The sequence below is a fragment of the Anolis carolinensis genome, chromosome 1 (genome assembly GCF_035594765.1).
Source record: "Anolis carolinensis isolate JA03-04 chromosome 1, rAnoCar3.1.pri, whole genome shotgun sequence".
Taxonomy (NCBI): Eukaryota; Metazoa; Chordata; class Lepidosauria; order Squamata; family Dactyloidae; genus Anolis; species Anolis carolinensis.
The window spans coordinates 323,881,313-323,888,615 of NC_085841.1; positions in this window are offsets into that span (position 1 = coordinate 323,881,313).

Here is a 7,303-nt window from a genome sequence, read left to right on the forward strand (position 1 = left end):
GCTTTAAATTGTATTTCATTAGTTTTGCAGTAAGCTGCCTTGAGTCTCTTTTGTAGAGAGAAAAAGTATAAATAAACATCATCATCATACATGTAGATCTTAGAAAGCTATTTCTTGACTTAAGGAGTTGGCTTGCTGGCTGACATCTGAACAGAGGATGGGTCGGAGATACCAATACTTTGGTCCTTTCATTACAGGCTGCTACTTCCCGACAGATGTCATATGGTGCAATACCGGCTAAGCAGTATATTATCTCCAGTTATGTAGGGTGTAGGCATCCCATGATAATGTGGCATGTCTCATTAAGAGCCACATCTACTGTTTTAATGTGGTGAGATGTATTCCACACTGGGCATACATATTCAGCCGCAGATTAGTTTCCTAGGATCTACAGCAGTGGTCCCCAGATGCTTTTGGCCTTCAACTCTCAGAAATCCTAACAGCTGGTAAACTGGTTGAGATTTCTGGGAGTTGTAGGCTAAAAACATTTGGAGAGCCCAGGTTGAGAAATACTGATCTACAGATTGCAGGAACACCTCAGAAAGCAAGAATCCAAAAGTGGCAGGCTGAAACCCAGAATCTCAATCAGTGGCTGATACCAAATGAGAGACTCCCTCCTGGGCACACAGAAGACTGGGCGATTTGAAAGGCACCGAACAGACTGCACTCTGGCACCACGAGATACAGAGCCAACCTTAAAAAATGGGGCCACAAAGTGGAGTCCATGACATGTGAGTGTGGAGAAGAGCAAACCACAGACCACTTACTACAATGTGGTCTGAGCCCTGCCACATGCACAATGGAGGACCTTCTCACAGCGACACCAGAGGTACTCCAAGTGGCCAGCTTCTGGTCAAAGGAAATCTAGCATAATGTCAAGTCTTTAACTTTGTGTGTTTTTAAAATACATTATAACTGTATTTATATCAATTCACTTCTGACACAATAAATAAAATCATACATGTAAATTTTGTTAAGCAGTGGTCTGTTAATGTTAATATATGTGCACACAAATAATCTTTCTCAAAATGTATATAAATATAATTTAATCTAGGAAAGTCCCACTTCCTGGTGGGAATGCTCACCTTGCACCAACCAGTTCCTCCACCACTTTCTCCCCCCTAAAACAGTGATAATGCCACCTGGAGACATATCCACATGTCTAAACGCCTGGATTTTCTATAAAACTTCTGGCTAAAAGGCCATTTTAAAAAATGGTTTAAAGCCCAAATACATGTATTGCAAATAAACAATCGTGGATATCATGTGTCAGGATCAGAACCCATACAAAATGTGTATGGTTGTCTTTCGTTTGTGTAGACTAGCCCTGAAACAGCTCCTAACCAAGTGTAAAGTTTTTTCAGTTGTTGCAATACTTTGCCTTTATTTACAATCTGATCTTCATAATCAGTGAAGGGCATTCAAAAGGAATTACAGCCATATTTTGCTGCCCTCGTTTGTTTATCGGCCTGCTTTGTCCCTCGTTATCCCTTTCATCTGTTTCAGATTTGGAAGAAGGGATGGTCAACTCATTTTGTCTGCATCTGCCAAAGCTCTCTAAACAGCTTGTGTTCTCTGTAGACGCAGAACCATATTTTATGAGCTGCTATGTCTTTAGCCAAGCAAGAAAGTACTTCTAAGAAGCAGAGAATAACCACACTGAAACATTGCAAATGTGGTATTCACAATGTGGACTTGTTTTGTCTTCATTTCATACATTGTGGTTTGAATCTTAGGCAAATTTTATGTAGTCTAACAATATCTCCGTCCTGTTATGATAATAAGTTCAGCAGTGGTTTTCTTCCAGCAACTGAGGAGTCCAACTTCCCTTTGCTAATGTACATTATTTATTGTATCTTTATTTATAATCTGACACTGAATATTATCTTATATGAATATAAATGCATCACTTCTTTTTTGGACCATATATTTCATTGTGCAATTTTGTTAGGAAAACAACGGTTGTACTTTTTATTATGTTTTAGGAAGTAATACCAAATAAACTATTTTTGACCTAAGAACCAAGAACTCAGTATGATTTATTTACTGAAGCCCAGAAATTTATTCCATTGTTTTCTATAAATAAATAAATAAATAAATAAAACACTAAAAATAATGTATTGTTGAAGGCTTTCATGGCCGGAATCACTGAGTTGTTGTGTGTTTTTTGGGCTGTATGGCCATGTTCCAGAAGCATTCTCTCCTGACGTTTTGTCCACATCTATGGCAGGCATCCTCAGAGGTTGTGAGGTACCTGGGTTGTTGTGTGTTTTTCGGGCTGTATGGCCATGTTCCAGAAGCATTCTCTCCTGATGCTTTGTCCACATCTATGGCAGGCATCCTCAGAGGTTGTGAGGTACCTGGGTTGTTGTGTGTTTTTCGGGCTGTATGGCCATGTTCCAGACGCATTCTCTCCTGACATTTTTCCACATTTATGGCAGGCATCCTCAGAGGTTGTGAGGTACCTCACAACCTCTCAGGATGCGTGCCATAGATGTAGGCGAATCGTCAGGAGAGAATGCTTGTGGAACATGGCCATACAGCCCAAAAAACTTAAAGCAGCCCACTGAAAACAATGTTGATTTCCCCCCAGGTGGGTTATTTTTATACGGGTATTATTTTTAATGTCCAATACTTGTGGTCCGTAATTTTCATGCAAATATTTGAGCCTGATTGATAACTGGTAAATCGAGAGAAAACATGGAGGCAGTGACAGACTTAATATTTCTAGGCATGAAGATCACTGCAGATGCAGACCACAGTCAGGAAATCAGAAGACGTTTACTTCTTGGGAGGAGAGCAATGGCCAAACTCGATAAAATAGTGAAGAGTAGAGACATCACACTGGCAACCAAGGTCCGCATAGTTAAAGCAATGGTATTCCCCATAGTAACCTATGGATGCAAGAGCTGGACCATAAGGAAGGCTAAGCGAAGGAAGACACATGCTTTTGAACTGTGGTGTTGGAGGAAAATTCTGAGAGTGCCTTGGACCGCAAGAAGATCCAACCAGTCCATCCTCCAGGAAGTAATGTCCGATTGCTCACTGGAGGGAAGGATATTAGAGGCAAAGACGAAGTACTTTGGCTACATAATGAGAAGACAGGAAATCTTGGAGAAGAGAATGATGCTGGGGGAAATGGAAGGAAAAAGAAGGAGAGGCCAACCAAGGGCAAGATGGATGGATGGTATCCTTGAAGTGAATGGCTTGACCTTGAAGGAACTGGGGTGGCGGCGGCCAACAGGGAGCTCTGACATGGGCTGGTCCATGAGGTCACAAAGAGTTGGAAGCGACTGAACAAATAAACAACAAAAAGTGAGCTTTAAATTTGACCCACCTAGTTTTGGTCCATGAGCAATGCTTGGATTGGCTAATTTTGGGAGGAATATATAGCAACTCTGCTGTTACTTGGAACAATAAATTAGTGGAAAGAACATTGCACTCTCTTTGTCCACCCTTAATCATGTTGTTCTTTTCACAGTATTTGCAAATATGTGTATGTTTTAAGTCCTGTTCAAAATTATTCAGCTTTGTCTTTGACAAAGCAAATTGAAAACAAGGCGAATTGAAACTCTAAAACTCTGCTACATGTATATTTTGGGAAATATTTCATAATGGGAAATGAATTAGTATCTGAAACCTTGGGAAGCCCCACAAATTATATCGCAAACTCTTTTATTATGCAGAGCTGAGACAAAAGAATAGAAGGCAAAAGCAAGGAAAGTGATTAATTTTCTGCCCTCAAGGGACTAACACAGTTGTCTTAAATTGTGTACTGAAGCATTTTATCAGGCAAAAGAAGAAGAATTTCTCGCTGACCAAACAGCCATTTGAAGCAGAAAAAGGCAAACACACAAGTGGAGACAAAGGCTGCTTATAATGAGTCCGACTATCAGTCCATAATCTCCAGTTGTCCCAGTTTGGCAGGGACAGTCACAATTAATTCTCTACTGTCCCATTTTTTTGAATGGCTTTTAAAATGCCCTAGTTCCTCTTGGCTGTGCTGACTCGCCTCCTTTCTCCCTAGCATACTGCAGGTGCTACAAACTGAATTCAAAGTGTAAAAGTAGCATGGTTGCAGCCTGTTGCCCTTTTTGCTTGTCTGGTATATCTTTCAATTGTAAGCCTGAGGGCAAGGAAACTGCCAAATGTATTGAGAATCCTTGTGGGTATAAATACACTCTAAACTCCACATCAACCAGCCGCACTTGAAAATCACAGATCTAGCAGAATTTGTTCATTTGCAAATGAGAGCATTTACCTAACATTTCTCACTGCTTAGAATTCCTAATGCTCTATTCTGCAGCAAATAGTATTTAAGTTCATGTTTCTGATATTTCTGGTTGTTAGCTAGGGTGGAAGGATTTTCTTAGTCCATCAGCATAATGACACTTTGATGTCTTTAGTATAAGAGCAGCATACAGAGGCAACAAAACACCAGATTGCCAGCTTGTAGCTGTAGCAATCGTATTGGCATGCTCTGATCTCAGCTCATGCTTACACAGACACATTCAAGCTAAAATTTATTATTTCTGCTTCCTTGGTAACTTTGAAAGTTGCCTCTGTGGGAGGTCTGCTACCCCTTGACAATTGTGGCAGCTCTTAAAATGAAGTTTGTTAGCAGCAAATTGATTATGTTTATTGCTATTTGATTAAGACAAATACTCCAGGTTAAGTGATACACTATGAAAAGAAGTTTGGACTGATTCCTGGACTCCATCAGTTATTACAGGAGTAACCAGTGTGACAGTTTCTCCTAGTAATGGAATGTTTGCTTAAAGGGATTTAGAAAGTAGGAAGGATGTAAAGAAAGTCTTCAAAAGAAAGGCCATGGAATATGAAAAACCTTAAAGTATCTGAGTGCATGCCTTGAACTTGTTATGAATCTGCAATGTTTTGAAAGTGAAGTGGAGAAACAAACCAACTAATACATCTGTAGCAAGGCAGATGTCTACACATTGAAGTTGTATCCAAGTCATGAAAAAAATATAAAAGAAAGCCTAGTGTGCACACAGTTAATAACAAGAGTAAATGATTGGACACGCTAGTCTGAAAAACCAGGCCTCCAAGAACAATACCCTCCAAGTGAAACACATAGAAATACAAGAGAGACAGAAATAAATAGAAATGTGATACAGGCTGGGTCTCTCTTATCTAAAACGGTGGTGCTAGAAGTGTTTTGAATTTCAGATTTATTTTTCCAGATTTTGAAATTTGCATACATAATGAGATGTTTTGGAGATGAGACTCAAATCTAAACATAAAACACTTTATGCACATAGCTCGAATGTAATATTATATATTTTAAAATAATTCTGTACATGAAACAAAGTTTGTGAACACTGAACCATCAGAAAACTAAGGAACCAATATCTTAGGCTCCATTTTTTGACCATATAATGCAGATCAAACTGCATTATATGGTCAGTGTAAACTCAAGTTTAACTGCATTGAACTGCATTATATACATCTATCTACACTTATAAAATGCAGTTCGATCTGCATTGGATGGTCAGTGTAGATGGAGCCTTAGCCCCCTATGTGGACAATTTTGATTTTCAGGGTATTTTGTGTTTTGGAATTCCATATTATGAGTACTGTACAATAAAACATGAACTATAGTAGAGAAAATAGCAGTAAGGATCCACAAAATACACCAGTGAGTAAAGAGGTGAGAACTGTCCTATCTCAAGGTCATCGTGCAGCAATCAAACCATTATACCATAGGCATTCTGTTGCCCAATTTAACGCAAAAGCAAGGTGGAGAGAGTGGGAGAACCACCCCTTCTGTCATCCTTTCTAAATGTTCTGTCCACAAAGTCTCTGCATATAATCCAGAACTCTGGTTCCCCAATTAAATGAAGAGTCTCCATGAGTAGAGGCCACGGTGGTGATAATGCTGAAGACCAGGAGATGCAGTCACAAGCCCTCATCCGTTTCCTGGTTGTACCAACATCAGAACATCTGATAATATTTTCTCTATTTGAACCAGTATAATGATTTTGTGAGTTAGTGTTTACACAGACAATCCCATGGTAACTGAGAACTGTGAATCTAAATACTGAGAGAAATCTACTATTTCTGTTCTCCTTTTCCTGAATTCTTCTTCAGGGTGATAATATGAGTGATTGTGTACTTTATAAGACTTGTACTTCCAAGTCTCTCTAGAAAGTGGAGAGAGGTCTATATGTGAGCTGTGACCTTGGCTGCAGTCAGATGGGTTAAATTCACAAACTGCAGAAATGGTTCAAGATTTCGTGATGTGATTTCAGACCCTTTCCACTTCCTAAGGCCACCTGGGCTGATACGAAATATGTTTTGAGGGGTATAGAGGGAGGAAGAGGGGGAAAGATCAATTTTGTGGCTTTCCCTTCTGTTTTAGCAGTGTTAGATTCCACCCTTTGCTGACATTCATGGAAACAATTCAATTGCTGATTGGGAGCCAGCACAGTGCAGTGGTTTTATTAGTGTTGTACCAGGACTCTGGGAGACCAGAGTTTCAATCTCCATTCAACCATGGAAACTTGGACAAAGCATATTCTCTCAGCCTGAGGGGAAGGCAATGACAATTTTTTACTGAATAAATCTTGCCTGGAAAACCCCATAATAGGATTATCATAAGTTGAAGTTAATGTGATACAAAACAACAGCAAAAATGCAACTGTGACATCTTCCATGATCACAGTACGTGGCAAGAGCCTGAGAACTGCTGGTTTATTGGAGGCATATCATGTTTGTATTAACATCCTTTCTTCCTCTCTCTGTGTGTAATGTATGTTTATACACACACACACATACACACACACACGCTTATATATAGGGGAGTCCGCAGTGGCGCAGCGGGTTAAACCACTGAGCTGCTGAATTTGCTGACCAAAAGGTCAGCAGTTCGAATTCGGGGAGCAGAGTGATCTTCTGCTGTTGGCTTCAGCTTCTGCCAACTTAGCAGCTTGAAAACATGCAAATGTGAGTAGATCAATAGATACCGCTCCGGAAGGAAGGTAATGGCACTGCATGCAGTCATGCCGGCCACATGACCTTGGAGATGTCTATGGACAATGCTGGCTCTTTGGCTTAGAAATAGAGATAAGCACCAACCCCCTGAGTCAGACATGACTAGACTTAATGTCAGGAGAAAACCTTTACTTACTTGCTTATAACATCTATGCATATATCCTGGATGATAGGTGTTGCTATGTTTTGAAAATGCTGATATTTGCTTGCAGTAATAAGGGCGTATGAAGCTACAAAGGCTCATTGCCTAAGCAGTCTTATCTAAAGCCTGCCAGATTTATTATGCAGC